The sequence below is a fragment of the Calidris pugnax genome, unplaced genomic scaffold (assembly GCF_001431845.1).
Source record: "Calidris pugnax isolate Ruff unplaced genomic scaffold, ASM143184v1 scaffold89, whole genome shotgun sequence".
NCBI lineage: Eukaryota > Metazoa > Chordata > Aves > Charadriiformes > Scolopacidae > Calidris > Calidris pugnax.
In genome coordinates, this window is record NW_015090865.1 from 5,069,170 (window position 1) to 5,091,538 (window position 22,369).

At 38.9% G+C, this 22,369-nt stretch overlaps 1 long non-coding RNA gene across 1 annotated transcript; it reads right to left on the reverse strand.

Moving 5' to 3' along the window:
• Nucleotides 1-477: 477 nt before the first annotated feature.
• Nucleotides 478-22,273, reverse strand: LOC106889821. The gene is made up of 13 exons (XR_001412401.1): nt 21,939-22,273; nt 20,993-21,170; nt 19,049-19,151; nt 17,471-17,686; nt 15,497-15,559; nt 13,799-13,900; nt 13,510-13,682; nt 12,292-12,521; nt 10,905-11,030; nt 8,213-8,376; nt 7,645-7,752; nt 2,796-2,901; nt 478-1,355 (listed from the first exon to the last, which is right to left on the reverse strand). It is a non-coding gene; the product is annotated as an uncharacterized LOC106889821 (long non-coding RNA).
• Nucleotides 22,274-22,369: the final 96 nt, after the last annotated feature.

The window sequence follows — 22,369 nt, forward strand, 5'->3', positions numbered from 1 at the left end:
ATCAGTTCCTGGAACTCCACAAATTCAGCCAGGTCTTGTGGACATCTCCTGTAGCATTGTAGCCACGCTGACGAACGTTAATTGATGCATCTATAATTGCACCTAATTACTGACACTGAATTATTTAGTCTAGCAAGAAGGAGCATAAGCAGAAGTAATGGGATTAAATTAAGACAGGGAAAAATTAGGTTGAATATAAGGGAAAATTCTCTGGCAATGAGATTCATTAGGACGGGTCCCAAGGGAAATGTTGGGCACTGCTTTGCTTCAGACATAGAAAATTAAGTTAAACCCATATCCAGGAAATTACCTAGATAATTTAGTACATCTCTTCCATTTTTAAATTATTGAATTCTTCAGCAACTCAACTGCTGAACGAGTTTTTTGCAGGCAGCTCAGGTGCCAGCCAATCTTACCAATTGATGTCTCTGAAGAGATGATTGCCCTCAAAGCACTTCCATGAGAGCAGACCCTGTACTTATTCAAAGCAAGTCATACTTAAACTTTACTGTAAAGCCAGCAACGCTTAACCTGTGGTTAAATAGTGCTTAAATGCTCCCCAGGGTGGCAGTTAGGAGGAAGATGGTTGTTTTCCCATTCTGGGATTATAATTATCTCCTGTTCTCCCAGGTAGAAATATGCGACGGCAGGACATGAGGAGATAGGAGAACCCTTTCAGAAGAGGCATCCTTAATGCCTGCTCTTTCATCTCCTTTTATCGTTTGACCTGTGAGGAGCTAACTGTTACAAGCTAACCGAAGCAACTGTGAGCATAATAAGACATATGCAGACTGAACTTTTATCATGACATGATTAATGATGTTTGAAAGCGCTGTGAGTGGCAGGAAAGGTGAAGGAATCTGAACCAGGGAAGGAAGACGACATATCCTGCTTATTGCGTTTTGTAATGCCACCTCAAGGCAGGCAAAGGAGTGTGAACCTTCACAGACTTACTTGCTATAAATCCTAAATATGATTCCTATTAGGATTGTCTTAAAACTTCAATGCGATGACAGGATCTCAGAAGACAGATAAAATAACTCATGTGGCCACTGATGCTTGCTGCTTCTATTTATCTTCTTCTGCTTATGTTTAACAGCCGATGAGTTTTATTTTAGCCTTTCCAGCATTCAAATTGCACGTAACCAGCCTCAGCAGAAATCAGATGTGCCTTTTTTTGGGGGGGGAGCTCAGCCAGTCCTGGCTGCCAGCAGAATATGGGCTGGTTTCTCAGCTGGTCCACGGCTGCAGATGAGGTGATGCCCACTCCATGAATCATCAGCGTCACCGCCCGCACACCCCACGGCGTAGGGGACCAGGATGTTTCCAGAGTTAAACCATAATACCTTGCACAGCTGAAAGAAAGGGAAAATTACCCAAATTTAGGAATGAAGTGGCAACTAAATAGGAAAGAAGACAAACTCATAAACAACCCAGAACAAACCTCATTGATTCAGTGTTCTGCAGTTCCGTCAGAGGCTCAGCTAAAAATAGGGAAATATTTCCAGGTCTTAAACATTCCTATAGCTATTTCTGCTAGTAAATGCCTGTTATTCTTTGCTCCTCTAAATGTACGGGCAAGCCAGCAAGCAAAGTAACACTAAAACTTCTGCATTATTCATATTTCGTCATATTTAGGAAAAGAAAGAAAAACCTCTTAATTCTCAGCACCCATTGAATCAGCTAACGTTTCCTCCTCCTGACTCACTGAGTCCTGCTTCTCCATGAGCTGAAACACAGCAAGGTGAGTCAGGTATTGAGAGCTTCTCTGCATAACTCTTCAGCTACGAAGAACAACCAGGACTTTTCAAGGTCCAGAATGTGCTTACAGACTTCGGCTGCTCAAATCCTTTCATATCTTTCCTCAGAACTTTTCCTGATCAATTAGAAAGATGATTTAAAGAGCCTTTTTAAAAAACTTTATTGATGATCTTTAGCATGTGTCTCTTTAATTTATAGCAGCATGCTCTCCCAATTAATCCCCAGTAACTCATTTTTCAGCTAACACCACCAGTGTTGCAAAGTTATCTGATCTATGGCTATTTTCAGCACTTATTATTCATTCTACCTTGTAGAGCGCTGAGTACTGCACTTGCCCCTTAACCAGTAATGTTGTGTACTTTAATTTAATTGCAGTTCCGTGAGGCTGGATGCACTTCTCAGAAGCTGGCTCTCACCACTGAATGGCTTTGCCTTTCATCTTCCGTGAAGATGGAGCTCTGAACTATCATGCACAGATTCCCAATGGGCTGCACTAGGAAAGATGAGTGGAACATAAAAATCTTCAAAGATAGCTGCTTTAAAATGTAGCGAACTTGCATCTCTCCTTTTCTTGCCCATTTTCTCTCACTCCTTTTGTGTAACTCTTTGTTAATGCTCTAATTTCCAGTTCAATTCTTTTTTCCCCACATGTAGTGGAAACGTGGCATCCACGAGTGGTTTCCTGGCCCTATATATTATGTTCTTCTATGGTTCATGTGGGCAAAAGCTAAGCAAAAAATAGGTACAAAGCAAATATATCATATACAGCAACCTACAGCGAGGCACCTTTCCAAATATCACTCGTTTCTTTAACCATAGAACCATAGAAAGCTTTGGGTTGGAAGGGATCTTGAAGACCATCTGGTCCCTGCCCTGGGCAGGGACACCTCCCACCAGACCAGGTTGCTCCAAGCCCCATCCAACCTGGCCTTGAACCCCTCCAGCGATGGGGCAGCCACAGCTTCTCTGGGCACCCTGGGCCAGGCTCTCACCACACTCACAGCGAGGAAGTTCCTCCTGAGATCTCATCTCACCAGAAACTTTTTTGAGCACCGCTTCATGGATCTGTGTCCCAGGGATGCATTTCTCCCAGGGCTGCTGAACTGTCCTCCAGCTTTGCTTCACTGAAGGAGGTTCCCACTGAAACACAAGATTTCACTTTTATTTCTCAGCTCTACTGAAGTTTATTTAAATAGACTCAAAAAAAATGCGTATATCCTTCTAAGCTCTTAAGAAGCTATGAGATGAGGTTTGAAATTAATTATGTAATTAGAGGAAAAACAATCTAAGATTTAAAATCCTTATTTATTTGCCCATCTGTTAACAACAGTGCTCAAATATTGAGAGTTACAAATATCTCTGTCATTTTGTCTGGTTTTGTTTGCACAATATTCTGACTAAACAGTACCAAAGCTTGCAAGGTGTGATGTCATTCTGTGTCACACCTGTAGCGCGTAGGAGGGAAGGAAGGGACATTTGCTGCTCTGAGAATGCAAAGCTCACTGACTCCCCTGGTAATGGATGGATTTATTTCTTCTGTAAATCGCAAAATAGCATTATGTTATTATGCAGTTACTCTCAATAAATATTTGCAAGTGATTTAAAGATATGATTTCAAAATAGAAATACTTATACCTTGAAAGAAGGCAGTCAAGACTTGAGAGACTTCATTTCCTAAGGTGATTACTAAAGCTGACTTTATTTTCACAGTACTCTGTACAGGATCTTTTTTCTCCCCGTTTTCTCTTTCTCTCCTGCTTACTGGAAACCAGTGAGTCTATTGGGGTGTGAAGAAAGCCTTGCAGAAGAACTGATACAATTTTTGAAAACTCTAATTTTTAAAACCCAAGGAGTTTTAACAAGTTGTGATTTTCTCATTCCAGACCTGGCATGAGAGGTTTTTTTCAGGACCAGGAGAAAATTTTGGGACTGTGCTAGTTCACAGTCCAAGTCCTGAGATGGAACCTGAAAAATGTATTTCTCATTTTGCCTTCAAAACGGAATTAGCTGTTATTAGCACACAATAATTCTGGAAGCATAAAAGATGGGTGAGGAAAGATAAAAGAACTATGTGCAAAGTTACAGTTTTCAAATAAAAGAATGTGCCTAACCACCATTTTCCATCACACCAGTAGGTCTCTGCTTTGAAGGATCTGTTTAATTATCTTCTTTGTTTAAACCCTTGAGGGTGTAAATTCAAGCATATTTTAGGGAAGAGCGCTCCCAGAAAATCAAGAACTTCTGGCAGAAAGTCAATTCTACTTGTATTTTTAATGTTACAGTGATGTGATTTTCAAAACTCTGGTTATTGTGTTATGGTTCCCACCAAAACATCCATCTGGAGGGTTAACAGAGTAGAGTAGAAATACTTCACCTCCGGCAGTGCCACGTGGGCAATATTTGGATTCCAGCTCCACAGCGGACACGGTGCAGGGCAAGCACCCTGTCAGCAATTAAGATATAATGAATTTAACAGAATAATGGATATCGATTAGCGACATTTATTTCTGATAAAATGAGGAGAGTCAGCAAAAGGCAGAGGCGTTGAAACTAATTAGAGCCTAAGCAATCCAAAGTCAAAGCGGTCATCAGAACTAACGAAGCCGGGGACAACGAGGAGCAGTGGTACTCATGGCTGCCCACCACCACTGGGTGACCAGAAGAACTCCAGTAGGAAGGAAAGTCCTATTTAACCTAAGCCTGGGTTTTGTCCCAGCAAGGGTGGACAGATCAGGCTCACAGAGACTCTTTTTATCTGTGTATCACAGAATCATAGAATTGTCTGGGTTGGAAGGGACCTTTCAGACGATCAAGTCCAACCATCAACCCAACACTGACAAAACCCACCACTAACCCATGTCCCTCAGCACCACGTCTGCCCAGCTTTTAAATACCTCCAGGGATGGTGACTCCACCACTGCCCTGTGTAGCCTGTTCCAGTGCTGTCATTCCTGCTCTTGCCAAATGCTCTATTCCACAAACAGGGTGTACACCAAGCTGTCTTTTAGCACTTGTTTAAAAAAATCAACCTAAAAATTAAGTCCGGAACCTGCAGGGCAGTTTTACTGTCAAGATTTTGGAAGAATGACTTGTATCCAAGAGAATCAAAGAGGTCACTGAAATTGGAGACCCTTCCGCCCTGGAGGGGACGGAAGAGAAGGAGAAGACTGAGTGACGGAAGTGGGGATATCTGACCCTAATCAGTGAGTTTGGGCAGGGTGATCTGACCCCAACATCTGACCCTGTGCTGGGGAAAGAAGGGAGCTTTGAACAGCATGGAAGAAGGAGAAGGAGGACCACCATGGTCCCTTGTCTGTCCTTGGGCCTGTTCAACCATCTTAGTTCTCATCTTAAACATCCATAAAAATCTCAAATAAAAGATTCTGGAGATTGTTAGTTAATATTGTTGCTGTTCTAGACTTAAAAAATACATAAAATATCCTGTTTTATAATGAAATAATATTTTCCACATTAGGAAGCAGTCTTACTTTACATATAGAAAGACATAAAGTCTAAGCTTAGAAGGTTGTTAAGCTTCCATTAAACAAAAAAATTATTATTACAGTACTCTGTGCCATATAAAGTAGAAACATATATTGCACGACTGCAATAAAATTACACGCTGAATTAAACATGTGCTGCTGCAATATTTTAATCCTCTATTTATGTTTTAGTTTCAATGTGGTCCCTAGTAGAGTCATTTAAATCCAGAGGAGCTTTCAAATGGAAAACCCCACGAAGGTGACAGACTGAGGCTGGAGAGGAGGTATGTCCATAGGGCATGATTTCCTTCAGTAAACAACTAGCGGCTCACGTAATTTTTCCCCTATAATTCCCCAAATTGTCCAGTATTTGGAGCCTCCTGTCCGAAGAGAAAGGGAGATTCTCCTCACTCCTTCGTAGCACACGTAGCAGAAGGTGTTGCTGTCTCATTTTCAGTGAAATCTCACTGGAGAACCAATTTAAACAATTTCAGTAAAGAAAACCTCTGGGAACGTGTCCACGAGATTACAGTTTTTCAACTGATGATAAAAGTTTTTCATTTTAAAACTGCAACATCTAGACAACATTTTGTTACAGGCTTTGAAATAAGCAGTGCCGGCGCTTGCCAGTAACCATGTGCCAGACCTTGTAATTCTTTCACAGCCACAGGAAAGAAATGTTCGAGAAACTCAATTTTCATTCCCAAAAGGTCCCCTTTGTATGGGGGTAGTAGCAATCTCTCACTTCAGAATTAATACTTCTAATATCTTTGAAGTTTCAGCTAATTTTCTACAGATTCTTTACTAGGCATTTTTGGATGCACTTGCTAGTGGTGAGAGTCCTCACGGGATAAACAGACATTATAGAAAATATTAAAAAAAAAAAAAAGGATAATACTTTTAAGATGAAATAAGTTGAACAACAAAAGAATAAGTCTGTTATCTCTAGAAAGAATCAAGATGCTTTCTCAAACATCAAATCCCCTGTACTTCCTTGAAAAAGATATCAAGGAGAAAACAAAGTATTCTGATTTTTACACAAAAAGCAAAAAAAATCCCCTATTTTGCTAGTAGGCACCTTGTGGGTTTTTGAGGATAACAAAAGACCTGAAACAATTTAAATGCATTACAGTTATGCATATTCATAAAGATATGCTGAACAGATAACACAGCAAATGATTTAATTGAAAAATCAGCCAGTGTGAATATTTTTTCCTGTGAATCATGGAAATGCGACAAGATCTGTTCATTAATATAATCTCATTTATTTGACATTATTCTTGTCACTTAATATAATCTTCATACAAAGAATAAAAAATGGAAATTACCAAAAAAGCAAAGAGAAAAAAATAAATCAAGAAAAATAGAAAGGGGAAGAATGTCCCTGGAAAATGTAAAAGAATATAGGTTACACTAATCACTAGTATGAGAAAAGAAATATAATGAATGAGAAAAAAGGCAAACAGAATGTGGAGATAAAGAAAAGAGAAAAAGGGGATGAAAAAAACCCCAGAACATGCAGAAAGTGCTTAGCACATGTAATACAGGTAAGAGCTTCTCAGCACATCAATCCATCCTGGAGGCCAGATCCTTCACCAGCTTTTGGCCTTGAAATTTTGTAACTTTACATCATAATTTTATATCATGTAAATTTAGACAGGAAGCAAACAAACATCCTCAGTGCGTGTGAAGCAGCACCGTCCCATACACTATCCAAAGCTTGAAAGTGGTGCTCTTTGGTCCCAGCAGAAGACCTGGCCCTAATTAGTGATGAGCAATATAGTGAAACAGACTGACTTCTGATCTGTCATGAAATTCATATGACTGCGCTGTAGGTTTAATTTTATTGATTGAAAATTATGGTTATGGAAATTTCAGTAGTGGAAGTGCTGGTATCAGCTGGGACTAGAAAGAATTACTGTCTCTTCAGGAGTTTGTTCTATGTGACACTATTTTTTTACTTTATTTCCAGACTTGTTCAGTGGATGAAATGTTTGGGAATGATGCTCTGGGTCCCTGTTGAACTGGATTCCACGGAGCTCTGCTCTGGTGGTGCTGTGGAGCCCCAGTGCACATTCACCTTTTCTGGCCTCTTTACAGCCATTAAACACCTTGCCAGTGAGTGACACTTGAAAAAGACATTTCCATGCCCACTAAGTGCTATTTTTAATCAGGTGATATATGTACTAAGTTCTGCATACTTTTAACTAGCTATAGCATTGTTATATGGGTCAAATTAAAGATACTTCTTTTGCCTTATTAAATCTTACATCTGAAAATCCCCTGGAAATTGAAAACAAAAGATTTGAACAAAACTGTAAGAAGAAAAGGGTTTTTTTTTTTTTTGGACATACATTCAGAACACACAAACATGATCCAGTGATACATGTAGGTATCAAACCTGTGCACGGCCTGTGTTGGTGTAAACAAATTCTGTTTGAAATTGACAGCTTTTGGTCTGCATTCCACCACTGATCTTCCCTCCTGGCCATCAGTCCAGAGATCAGCTCTGCTAATTAAATTAAAAAGGGATTGTCAAGAATACTGCACAAGAATGAAAAACTCCAGCACTGTCCTATATGTTGTTTATGATCCTCATAAAATATCTGTGCGTTAGGTGTAATTTAAACTGCGAGCTCCTGATAAAGTACCATCCGTACTTATGATGCTGTATAAATAACAAAAAGGAAATAATGCAATCTATCAAATGCTCAAGGCTGAAAACTCATTTAGTCCTAAATTATTTCAGTTACTATGACCACAGATATTTAAATGTGAGATAAATTCTTATAAAGTCAGTTGTTAATAGACACTATTAACTAAAATTTATATTAGTAATTGTAGATATTATTAACTGTGTGAACTGATAAAAAGGAAAAGCCTAATTGGAAAAGGGAGATTAACTTCATTAGAGAGAACATAACGATATAACATATCTTGTTTGACTTCTCTGAGTAACTAGAACTTACAGCCAAGTTGTCTGAGATGAATGTGCTCTTCACAGGTCAGAATTTGAGCTTGCATCCACGTCGTGCTGCGGCGTAACTCCCACAGAGCTCACAGCAGGAGAAATGGAGGGAGGGAGGGATGGATGGATGGATGATACACCTTCAAATTGTATGGGGAAGGAAGTCTAAAAAGAACCAAAACTGAATTAAAAAATAACAACAAAAAGAAAAATGAAGTAAGATCCCTCCCCTACAGTCTGGCAAACAGAATCCACTGAAAGGATTAGACATACATTAATTTTAAGATTTATTTTACAAATGTTTGTTAGTACAACTGATCAGTATAAATAATTTTTCATGGATGTTTATGATGACACAATGTTCTTTTAAAACACATATAAGCAATGTGCAACAAACAAACTGTGAGAGTATTATGATTGCTCCCTATAAAGTCCCATTTATCTCTAAGACGGAAGAGAAATAACTTGGGAGAGAGATACAGAGCTCTATCAGAATGAACAGACAGAGAAAAATAAATAATGATTTCTGTATTTTGTTATTTTCCCAAGTAGAAGGACAAAATCAGGAAATGCTTACTGTATTTGTTCTGTCAATGACACAATTCTCATAAAAGCAAACAGTAACACACTGGATAAACTATGGAGCTTTTTATTAACAGTATTGTCTGTCCATTTATATGGAACCTTGTAAATGTATGCTCTATTTTTACCAGATTAAAGGCTGATTTCAATATGGACTGCCTGAAAACTGCTTTCATAGTCCCAATGTTAAGCCCTTTTACTTTCTTTATTTTATGACTGTGATTCTACTATTGATGTTTTATATTCTCCCTCCGAGACCACCATACATGAAATGATTAAAGACCGAGCTTTAGGAAGTCTGTCTGCTCTGTTTAAAGAGACTTCTCTCTCATTCTGTACGTTAATGTCACATAACATCTCAGCACAGTATTTAATCATCCAAAGGAGAGAGAGAAACCGCTTTCATAGAAATTTAAAATCTTATTTTTAGCAAATTAGGAAAGTGTCCACTTTTCAGGGTCATTACTCACAACTGTGACAATACATTGCTCAGCGCTGGTGCCTGCTTGATGTAGAAATAAAAATGAAGAATACTAGATCATTAGAGGTCTTTATGCTATTTGATTATTGAATACGGAGGCAGTTAATTTTTAAAAAGTACTATGAATGGTATTATTCATCCATGGTAGTCAGCTCAGGCCTGTCACTGGGATTTGCCAGCCCAGGTGGCCTCAGTGGTGGGCAGGTGGAGCTGGTTTACACTCATGGGAAGCAAAAAAACCTTAAAGCAGTTCCCCAAACTCAGTGCTTTTCCATTAACCTGTGATTACTTGATTGAACTATATTAATTGAATTGATTGAAATATTCTGGCCAAATGCTCCCCTATTATATATAAAGCATTCTCAGCTGAAAGGCTTCTTTCTACCACTGTGTACTGGTGGAAAGGTTTTCCTAGAGGGAAAAAAATATTTTCTGTTTAATGAAAAAGTTCCCACTGGTTTCTAAAGATTGATCATCTGTGTTGATGAACGTAATTTGCACAGGAGAGATGGACTCAAGTCTACTTTAAAACATCAAATGTAGATCCCTGCACAACAGAAGGCATAAATGACAGAACAGGAGTTTGCAGGTAGGAGAAAAAATGTAGGGCAAAATCAAAAATAGGATGTGCTACTGTCTGTAACCTTATTAGTAAGTAAAGCTGAGGTGGGTAACAAAACTGTTGGATTTTAAGAATTGAATGCAGCTCTATTGGCTGATAAAGTCCAGCTGGGTGCAGTTGCTTAGGATAACTTTATGCAACAGAAAAAGAGGAGTTGATTTATGCTGTAACCCATCTTGTACCTATTTTATAATGAGATGAATTATCTTCCCATCACTGACCACTGAGGGAAATGATATGAAAACAGACTAAATATTTACTCTTTGAACTCTTTTAGGTAGGTGAGATATAACCTAGCTGAACTGCTCTGACAGAAAGGGTGAGAACAGTCACAGAGTTGGTTTGGTTGGAAGAGACCTTTAAGATCACCAAGTCCTATAGTTAACCCAGCCCTGCCAAGTGCCCACTAAACCATGTCCCTCAGCACCACGTCTACATGTCTAAAATCAGAGCTTAAAGAACACACTTAGCCCTTGTGGCAGAATATAGGGTCTAGAAGCCATACCCTATCCCATATTGTATGCAGCATTATTTTATTCTGTTAAAACTGACAGAGTGCTTAGATAAATAATCAGCTTTCTGTACTGCTCAATAGACCACCGTGGTGCTGTAGCCTGAGCAATAAGATGCAGCTCTTGCTTCATTTTCATCTATTTATATATTCTACAGAGCTGATCTTAGTTGTTTGTTTTTTTTTTTAATATCCCATCTTGCTCATCACAACTGCACTGTATTTGCAGACCCAAATCCATCACCTCTGCACCTGCGTAATCATTTACACCACAGCAAAACAGTATAAAGGGAAAACTGGGACCACAACCCCAAACTGCAACATTTTGCACTCTCTTTGTGGGGTTATAACTGAACATAAAAGGTGGAACTGACAAATAGACCAATTATTATTTCCACCCCAGCTTGTTGGCTCCTTGCTATGTAATCCAAGCTTGTATTTGACTCGGGTTTGCTCTTCACTGCGAAGGCAATCGCTGAGCTGACACAGAGACTTACATTTATTCCTTGTCTAGCCTTAAAGCTTTAACAGCCAGGAAATCTTCTCCGTCGTGATTCCTAGCATTCAGTCAGCAGGGATAGGCTTGGTCAGAAAAAAGCTGTGGTCTGTAAGTTACTGCTGCCCTGTCATGAGCAAATACGATGGTTTAATTAGTATTTTCATGGGTTGAGCCGTGAGGAAACAGCTTCAAAAGGTGACAGCCTTGCACAGGAGAAGATGTTGGGCACTGAAGTCTGTCTGCAACAAGTGAGGAAACAGCTTCAGAAGGTGACAGCCTTGCACAGGAGATGTTGGGCACTGAAGTCTGTCTGCAACACTGTAAATCAGAGAAATCATTCTGCTAAATTGGTAAAGGTTAAACAGATGTAAAATAGGTATATCTGATATCAGAGACAAGCCAGCGAACGCCTGCAGCTCAAGAAAGTAGCAATGATTGCAGGAATTAAGGGAAGAATATTTGTGTAACTTCTTGAATCCTCATTCTGCCAGTGAGTAAGTTAAATTGGTTCTGTAGCAACCAGAAACCTCCTTCCACATGGTGTAGTGAAACCCTAATAAAATCCTGCACATCTGCCAGATACACAACCCAGTGAGTAAGTTAAATTGGTTCTGCAACAACCAGAAACCTCCTTCCACAGGGTGTAGTGAAACCCTAATAAAATCCTGCACGGACCAGGATTCCACTCTCATGTTTATCATTACTCCTTAGTACATTCCTCAGCCAATTACTTGTAGTTGTAATTGCATTTCTACGTAATCCATTTTGATTCATTTGTCAAACACAATTTTGAGACACACCGTGTCAAATGCTTTAGTAAATTCTAGATGCTTTAATGTACTTCCTTCCCTTCTTCCGCTAATTTAGAATTTAATTTAAAAAGTAATCATTTTTTGTTTGGCATGATTTGTTCTTTACATACCCATGTAAGCGATACTGTTTTTAAAATGAAATGCAACTGTGAACATTACATTAATTTCAAATGTTTTCTCTGAGGAAGCAGGGCACTTCAGTCAACGGTAGTTGCCTTGAGAGTAAAAATACCTTATATCCTAAAAGACCCACAATGTTATTTCAATTTTTGTGCTTTCCTGGTGCATTTCTTTCACACAGCTCATTTTTGAGACCAAAGAGCAAAATGGCATGTTATTATTAGATAGTTTTTATACAGTTTTAGATTTTTACTTGGTATAGCCCAAATATACACAGATCTATACAGAGTGAGACCAGACTTTTTATCATGAGTGCATGTCTATTTCGTGCAGTTAAATATGACACGCTGGTTGCATAAATCTCTCCCCAGCAGAAAATCTTTTAACTTCATACACATATATTCATGCTATAGAATTTTCAATTACCGATAAGTGCAGTTTAAGTGTTAGTACCTGAGGAGTTGTTTGATCTCTAGTCTGTAGAGTCCACATAGGCTGTCCAGTTATGGAGAAGGATGGGCACCATCAGGAGATGATTTATCCCACCCTGATGCACCCGAGATAAACGGGATGAGTGCTTCCTGCAGAGACCTCCTTTCTCCACTGTTCACGAGGCATCCCAGATGACAAGCTTCAACCAGGCTCCAAATCCTTACAAGTAGAGTTCTGCCCCAAATTCTTACCTAATGAAAACAAAACCACCAATAATCTGAACCGCTCTTTGAAAGCTTCCAAACCTGAAGACAGCACTTAGTCATTTAGTACCACAATGCCTTTTGTTTGTCTGAAAGAATCTGCTGAAAATTGCATAATTATAAAGGTGAATGTGACTTACCTTGTGGTATCTGTGCCATACATGAATTTTTCCAGGGCCAAACTTTAACACTTTTTTTTTGGTCTTGAAATTTAAATATTAGCAAACAATTTGTCACTGAAGAAAATTTATGTATAGTATCTCCAACTTCTGTCAAAATGACTTGCAATAAACACTAGCAGCAATCTCAAAAGTCCAAGGAATGAAAAAATACATGCTATCTGTTAGAACTCCAGTATCTTTATAATGCAGAGGAACAGAATCAATATCATGTAGCAACGGAAGGTCTAGTAAATTATTTTGTACATACCAGTTCATATTTACTTATAATTATAATTCACAGGAGCACATTCCTGCAATCAAGAGACAGGGATGCACAGCATGAAAGAACATTTAGCACAGAACAGACTGCATGAATAATTGCCTGTCAGAGTGGCTTATTAAAGGGAAACTACAATTTTACAAGACAATTCCTGTATCTGCTTGTCTAATCTAAAGACAGATAGCTATATAAATACAAAGGGTTCAAGAACAAATATTTCTTACTCTGAAGTTAAATTAAAAGTTCAGTTTTAGAGCATTAAAAGAACCATCAAAATGTGACAATTTTAATACACGTGTAAGCACAGACCTTTCTAAATGGGAAAGTGAAACCTTTGCATTTTAAGGCAGCGGTGGTGCCAGCAGCGAGAGGAAAGGGATGGCAGTGTGGCCATGGAAACCATACAGCCTGATGCCACCAAAGGTACCTGGCAATGTCATCTGGGATGTGTCCTTAAAAAGGTAAGAGTAGATGTGCCCAGTGTACCAGGGCAATCCAAGCAGCCTTCCAGGTGGAATCACCAGCAGGCACTTACCAGGACCACTTACTGGTGGGTGCTCCAGGAGGGACCCGACACTGGGCGCTTCTGCGGAGGCGGGAAGCTCAGTTTCCTGGCAGGACTAATTCTGCTTTATTCATCTAATTAATGGGTTTCACTTCCTCCTTTCTGACTGACGCAGAAGTTCTTAGAAAGCAGGGAGTGTGAAGCTAAAGAGAATTAAATTTAAAAGAAAATAACAGCGGGGAAAGTGTGTAAAGGAAAGTTCACTTAAAAAAACCACCAAGAACACAAATTAAAAAAAAAAAAGGTGTTGCAAATGAACCTGTGGCCTTTGGTGATAATTCAGCTTCCTACATCCATTTCAGAGTTTAAAATGTGTCTTTGCATTCTTTGTATGCCTCTGAGGTGACCCAAGGAATGCACCCTGAAAGTGGAAGAAAATAATACTCTGTTATTAAAGTGGATTCAAAAATAAATGAAACCATAACATTACAGGCTTTAGGAGCAGCATCTGCAGCGCTGTCCAAACCAGTAACATTCTGTCAGGCCTGGTTTAACGCCTGTGATGGAGAGATTGAAAGTTTGAAACCTCATCACTCCAGAGCTGCTCTAGAGCTTGAAGCCCACCAAAATCTATGTGAGACCTTACACTGATTTCAGAGAGCCTGGACCAAGGCCAGGGTTGACAGAACAAAGGCAGCAGCTTTAAAAACGCTGCTCAAAAACTTCTGAGCCTTTCTTCTGACGACCACTGCTGAGACTCTAAGCCATGTCACTGTCGTAGGGGTGGATTTGATAACGATCATAATCTGGATTTTCCACTGTGAAATACACCCAGTCATTTTATATATAGTAACTGGTCATAAAAATCATCAGATGGAAACATCTCGGAGCCATTGAAAGAAAGCTTTGCCCCTTTCCAAGTAATACACTTGATAATGTTTCACTTGAAAAAAAGCTAATAACTTTTTTTATAACAATCTGAGAGAATTTACAGCTAACAGTTCTCTCTGAGAACATTCAGGCTCCAGGAATATATGGCTTGCTTTAGAAAAATTATTATCAGTTCTGAATATTATAAAACTGACATAGTTTCCAGAAAAGGTTGTAAACAAATTATTGGGACTTTCTGTTCCAGGAAATACATTAAAAACAATCAAAGTAAAAAAAATTAAGTTGGCCAGTGAGAAGACTGTCTAGACAAAGCTTCCATTATGTGGTTTAGCAATCCCCTGCAAATGCTGCTTAAAGATAAAATTGGATTCCTGTCCAGAATATTAATACTTTTATTACAGTTTATGGCAATATATGTATTTTATAGATACATGTGCATATCCATATAGGCAGATGAAGAACATTCAAAATGGTATAGATAAGGGTTTATCAGTATTTCTCTCTCTGTCAAATAAGTAAATCATTGTTTTTCAGGCAGAGGCTTCTGCAGAGGAGGAGGATTTCCTCATTTTCAGACAAGGAGTTGTGCATTTCCATTTCAACCTCTGTCTGTGCCCGCTTGTGAGCGGTTCCTAGGGGTGACGCAGTGACTGTGGAGCGAGGAACAGCGCCCACAACTTCATATTCCCAAACAACTCCACAGAAATAGTTTGCAAGTTGAAGTTTTGTCACAGTCAGAGCAAGCTCAGGAACACAGAGACCAGCTTTATTGTAATTGACTCATCTCAGTGCAGTAGCACCAGGAAAGTAAAAAAAGTACCATTTTTCTAGCATGGCAGGAGAGAATTTTGAGATGTTTCCCTAAGACAGAAGGAAAGCACTGAGAATTAGATCAGCTCTTTTTTTTTTTTCTAGGCGTAGCAATGCACCCTTTAATTTTTGGTAGCCAACTGCAGTGCAATTGCAAAACAGCTCAATGTGGAAATCTGAACCCACCTCCCCCTCGAGACTCAGGCAAATGGAGGCAGCATCTGACTTTTTCTAGGCGTAGCAATGCACCCTTTAATTTTTGGTAGCCAACTGCAGTGCAATTGCAAAACAGCTCAGTGTGGAAACCTGAACCCACCTGCCCCTTGAGACTCAGGCAAATGGAGGCAGCATCTGACTGAACTTTCCCAGGATCCTCGATCTTATACAAAAAGAAGAAGAAAGATAAAAAAATGCAGCTAGTTTCAGAAAGGAATATTTATTCCTAAGCAAATTTCAAAATTGTCCTGGTGAACCTGGTTGCAAGCTATTTTATATTTGTCAGCTAACGTTTACTGTTAATAACCACAAGGAGACTGTATCAGAATTACTAAAAATTTGTGTGGTAATATGGGCAAGAAAAAGTCAAAGTTAAAATAGTGCGAGCTAGTAACTGTGTGGGGTCTATTTAGGTAGAGAAGCTTAAAAGAAGCTTCATTTTTACAATTTCTGACTGTGCCAAAATAAAAAAAAAAAAAAGCTTGGAAAAAAAAAGGCTAACATTTATAGAAGTTCAAAAGCAAGTGGCTGAGTTCTCAGCTTGCCATATGTTCCCAGGTGGATAAATAATACCTCATTTTGGAGAAGCTGTTTTGAGCTACTTTAATCAACTGTGAGGTATGAGGCTCAATGGAAATACTGTTTTTTTTTTTCCAAATGGAACTGGGCCTGTGATGCCAAGATGGCTGGGAAGTGTGGAGTTCCCCTCCCTTCATCTGTTCTGAGAGTGCTGAACAGTGGACTCTGTCCAAAGCCACGGGGAAGCGGCAGAAGCCGTTATCGAAAGCCCCGTCAGGTTCTTACGCTACACGCAGCCTCCTGGGCATCCTCCCATCCCTCTCTAACTTGTTCTTGTAAGGGCTCAAATGGCTTTGCAATTATAGATTAAAAGTCGATAGGATTTTATTTTTTTTTTCTTTAAAAATTAACACTTTTTTTTGTTACACATGCAGGCCATTTCTGTGAATCCTGCCAGCTTCTTTCTTCCCACAAAATCCTCTCCATCATTGCTTCAAATACTCGGTATTTCAGTAACTAGTTTCTCAAACCTTATAACAGGTGCAAGTACATCATGTTCTTTCATTGTCATTTATCATTGTCGTCTCATATCATCAAAGGATGAGAGGGAACATTGTCTGCAGACCGAGGAAATCATAAAATCTAACCCTGCCCCAGCTAATGTGTCACTTTTGGCCTTAGGAAAATCACATAATCAAGAGGTGACAGAAGTGGTCTGATGTTCCAAGTTTCTCCATTTCTGAACGCCTGTCACACTTGAGAGAGCTGGCCTTAGCTCAGCTGCCTCTGGGTTGTAAATGGAGATAAGAACAGCTTTCTGTCTCACAAGAGAGAGTTAATATTTGTTCAGTGCTTTCAAAATGTTAAGTGCTACATAAGTGCTGAGAGTTATTAACAGGAATAATTTATGTTTTCATCTAGAGCCTGTACTCTTCTGTCTGATCATTATCTAGCTTCTAATAAATAACAGTTTTACCAGAATATAGTCCCAGGAAATATCTTTCTCGCTCTTCTTGGAAAATGTTCCTAATTTTTATCATGAGACTTGAACATAATGTGTCAGATTTAAAATCATAGATCTGTTGGAGTTTATAAATTTAAACTAAATGGTCTCTGGGAATGATTCTTCCTCATCTTGTCACATACAGCATTTTGTTCTCCCAGTTACCTTTGAGTTTGCCAAAGTGTATGTAAATTGAATTCATAATGTCATTTTGAGTATAAATATCAAATATATGAAAAATGCATCAGTAAACTCTAAACAGAACCCCCCCCCCCATGTCAATCTTTATACTGTTGGCTACTTTAAGCTGTTCCAAAGAGGATCAGATTGCCACTAACCGACAGTAAACTATATGCAAGCTTGTATTTTGGAGTCATTTGTACTCCCCTTCCCCTTAACTGCTCTGACTGTAAAATTTGTAATGATATTCCCAAGCACTTACTCATGGGGGTGAGTCCCTTCCTATTAAGTAAGGGTTAAAGTCCAGCTCACATAAGGAACTGATGAAAAATTAAGTTCTGTGTGCTTTGGAGTTTACAAAGTAGCACTCACGCCAGTGCATCTTGCTGATGCTCCTATGTATTTCAGTTGGAAAATACAAAGTAAACCTGGATTTGGTGAAATTTTGGGCTGCAGTGAGGCTGGATAAACCTGAAATTGCTGACATAATTTCCCAGGTGCTTCAGCTGCCTCAGTCCTGCAGGAATAAACATCCTCCCTCAGAAAGGGGACAGCAGGGTAAATACATGGCTTCGCTGCTTCATCACCCTACGGAGAAAGGTACCGTTAAGAGGACAACCTTTCCAAAGTTAACTAGTTATTAGTCAATGTCCAACATACACAGTAAATCAAATAAACACACTATTTAAGGTGATGCCTACGAAGCTTTTGACAGAATGGGATGTGCTGTTGATGTAAATGGTATTTGTGCAGAGCACACAGGGTCAGAGACCGACCCATCACAAAATCTCACAGCACTTTTTCCCTGCAGAATGTAAAATCTCGTACTCTGGCATGATCAGAAAACAGATTTTCCCCTTTTGTAGAAATGAAGCCACTTACATTTATTGTAGCACTGTAAAACTCCTGTATTTTTTTTTTTTTTTAGAGCACAAGATAAAATACCAGGGTATAACTAAGCCGTATCTATGATAATCATATCCTTCCTAAAACACATAACTTTGGAAGCCTTTGTGTATTTATAAGGCGTAAGCAGATCTTCACACATTTGCATTTAAACATCAAACCCACTGAAGTTGTCTTGTTCATTACAGCACTTTCAATATAATACAGTAAGAACAGCCTGAAGTATTTCTGAAGGAACATAACTTATAAAACAATCCCTTTCATTACATACACACAAGCCCCATTTTTTAAGCTAAACCACGAACAGTTTAATAAAAAATATTACTTAATAAATGAATATCTTTATCTCCTTTCTGAACTTGAAAATAATTAATTGGTCTTTATATCCCTAATAGCCCCATAATCTGCAAATATAAAAATTCAAATGCAAGAAGGAAGTAAATGCTGATTAAAAGGCAGCAGAATGGAAGGAAAGGCACAACACCAGTACCATGAATGTAATATAATTCAAAATAGCTATATAAATTCAAACCTTGCCTTCGAATACTTCTGCTGGCGACTGAAGCCCTGCATCCAACAAGATGGTTATCACAAATGTCATCCTACTGGAAGAAAAGCTTAAGGCACACCCATATATAACCAAAATGCTTCCATAAAAGTAAAAGGAAGATTAAAGATTACTGATCGTACTTCAAAAACACGTGGGCAAAGCCTGGAGGGGCCCAAACCTTCCCTCCAGCTGCTGTCAAACTTCAGTCCAGGTTTATAAATGCCACGCCTTGGCCGACTGAAGCCAATAGGAACATCAAAGGAAATTCAATTTTAGCTTTTTAATTCTCCCTGAAAAATTCCCATGTTTGTCTGCAAGAGATCCCCAAGAGAATCACACCTATATCACGTATATTTAAGACCAAGGCTGAAGTAATTTTTGTAACACAAACTCATGAACTTAATTTTATTTCCATTCTGATTAAGAGCCATACATTAAAAAGAAAAAAAAGTATCTTTACAAGTGTCTTTTCATCAAGTATAAAAAACTCTTACCCAAACAAGAAACACAGGTAGGCATTCATCACAGAAATGATGGAGAGCATAGAGGTCACTCACCCAAAATGAATATTGTACAGCAGGAATAGATGATGAGTTTCTGAAATGAAAGCAATAACATTTCCAACAGAATGTCTTCAATAGAAATAGAAAAACAAACCAATTATTTATTACATGATTTTACAGGTCCTCCACATCACCTCCTGGGAGGAATATTTCCAAGAGGAATTTGCATTGTATGTGTAGAATAACTACTTTTATGTGTTGACTGAAAACGTTGAATTTACCTACAAGGTGTGACAATGAAAAAAAATTATTACAAAAACTGTGACATTTAACTGAGACGGAACAAACATTTCTCTGGTGTAGTCATACGCAGTGAAATGTAACTCGATTGCATCTGTACATTTATAGAGCATCTCTGATTTATTTCACGTATATTTCAGGCAGGGTAATAGTTCTGTTTCCATTCAGCCTCTTCAAAAGATACCCCTAATCTCTCTGACAAGAATTTCAAATATCATTCATGGCCAAATACTGCATTTGGATTTCTTGGAGTTAATGTTATGAAAAGGAATGTGTCTTTGCTCCAAGAGAATTGCCTCCAAATCAATGGGATGCATTCAAAAATAAGACGAGAATCCAAAGAGCTGACATGATGATGTGATAAAACTTTCACATTTTATGGAAAGAAGCATTTTTCAGTTTCCTTTTCATAAATGAGAAACATACATGCACAATGTGAAGAAATGTATTATGCCTAAGTATGTAAAATATGTCAGCTTGAACACTTTAGAGTTTAATGAAAAATATTTTTCAGGATACTTTATATCATCTTTGCCAGAGAAAAATAAAAATATTTTATTTTCTCAGTATTACAGTCCTATCCCATTACCATTTTTTCCCTAGCTGCAAAACACCAGCACTGGGATATTTATGCATTAAGAATTAGGAGACTTTTTTATTGTTTGGCAAATTTTTAACGGCATTAGCTCTATTTGTAACATGTTTTCATTAAAATGAACACATGGAAAGTAATTAATATAGACCCTCATGGGTGTTTGTGAGGCTCTGTATTGTCATGGGATCACTCGTGTTGTTTCTCTTACAGATCATGATCAGACAACAGGACAAACCTCTTTTTCCACTGACATCAAAATAAATGTCACCATTGTAATACTGAACATGGGTTTCAAACGTAGAAGCTGTAAGTAATTCTTTAGCTTTCGTTTTATTGAAGCTGACACTTCCTGCCTGAGGAGTGTACTTAATCTTAGGTGCATATAATTCCCATTTAGTGCCAATATACATGTAAACTGAGACTAAGGAGTGCCAACCTATAAGAGAATTTGATTTAACCCTTAGTTAACACCTGAAGAAAGGCTGTCAGCAGTACATTTCTCATGAAGGGAAACCTCAAAACAGAAACAAAAAACACTGCTTGCATTTCAGACTGGAAGCTGGAGGCTCATAAAGGAGAAAATATATCAATAGCTCACTTCATTAGTTAATTACAGCTATCCCCAGGTTAAAATTAACATCAAGGGCTGCTTTGTATCCCCTATTCACACCTTGTGTCTGCAAAGCTACCGTAGTGTTCAGGGAAGTGGTTCCTGGTTATCAGTCATCTAAATGAAAAGTCAATCAGGTTCTCTGATTTACAGATTATTAGAGTAATAGTCTTAAATATCTCTAAACCATTTAATGCCTGAGCAGCTTTGGCAGTTTTGCAGCACATAAATATGTAGCACAGCAAAAATAATGTGTCAGTTGCATAGAACTGCCAAATACTCTTCATTAGAAATAAATACAATTGCCACACTGCTTTGCCATTTCATTTCTCCTTCCCCTTGCGTGGAAAACCAAAGATCACTACAGGAACAGGGCATGTACGTCCATTATTTCAGTTACTTCACTTTGATTTATCTTATATAAACAAACCTGTTAAATCAAAGCGCTCACTTGTAAGTTGCCTTTGGTAAGGCTCTAGTCATTTACCCATTGATGCAGGGTAAAGATGAGCCGTGAAACTGACTTGGAAAACCTTTTTGATCTTCTCACTCCCAGGCATCATGCAGAAAAGCGCAGCAGCTCGCTCCGTCTCAACGGCCTGTCAGTTCTGCAGGACAGGAGCAAGGAAATTCAGGTCAGTACAAATGTGTAGGTGGTGACCTGGGAAACACATCCCGAGGACGGGAAAAGGGAAAGTACAAGAAAGGGGATTCCTCAGATGTTTGAGGTGGATACTTGCTCTCAGAAACCTGACAATAATGAAAGAATCATAGAATGGTTTGGGTGGGAAGGGACCTTAAAGGTCATGATAAATGCTGCTGCAGAAATTCCTAATAATACAAGACAGTGAGAGAAGAGAAAAGAAATTCAACCCTGACCTTAAAAGAGGACCTATTTTCATTCTTTAATTTGCAGTACGGGGCTTCTCCTTTGGTGAAGGAGGTGTCTTAACAAATGACAGCCAGTCAGGCATTGCACCTCTCATTTCTCTTATGTGTTATTGTTAGGTCCTTCTGCTTTCTGTTGACTTTAACACAGTTTATTTTCCTTTTGCTCAGTTTATTTCCTTTTTGCTGAAGACTATTTTCTAATTTTCTTTTTAAATCCCAGGTCTCTCCAGGAATACAAGGGCTGGGGAATCAGGAAGCTCATTTCCCTTGCTCATTCTTCTGTAATCACATATTCCACCCTCTAATCAGCCAGGAGATGTTCAGTTTGGACTAGGCTTTTATTTAGATTTATTTATTTTTTTTTTTATTTAGGTTTAGAAATCAGGTTTCTAATCTTTATGGCCAAAGAAGGACTTCTTCAGGTCCTGAAGAATCTGGTATATGCTGGTATGAAACATATGCTGGTATAAAACATTAATAGAAACCTTGTTTTCGTGCCGGATCTCTAGGTGGGAAGAAGATAAATCCACGAGGGCCAGGTGGCTGGAGAAATCACAGCAGGAGCCAAAACACCAAACAAGAAACTGTCAATTTCCCCAGAAACTGACCAGGATCCTTCTGCCGGAGCTGCCTGGCATGGTGACACCAAGGAAAATCTTGTTGATTTCACTACAGCGCTGGTTTCACATAGGTCAAGGAACTTTTCAGCAAAAGCCAGGCCAGGTGTACCTGGAACACAATGACACAATCAGGGAGAACGCCATGGTGGCACCACCCCGACCCGCTTTCCTTTGGGTGGAAAACAGCCAGAATCTGGATGGGTTTTCCTTCAAATGCGGGCCACCCGCCGTCCCCCTCAGCGCCCCGCGAACAAGGGGACCCCCTGAGGCGGTCCCGCCTCAGGGGGTCCCCTTGT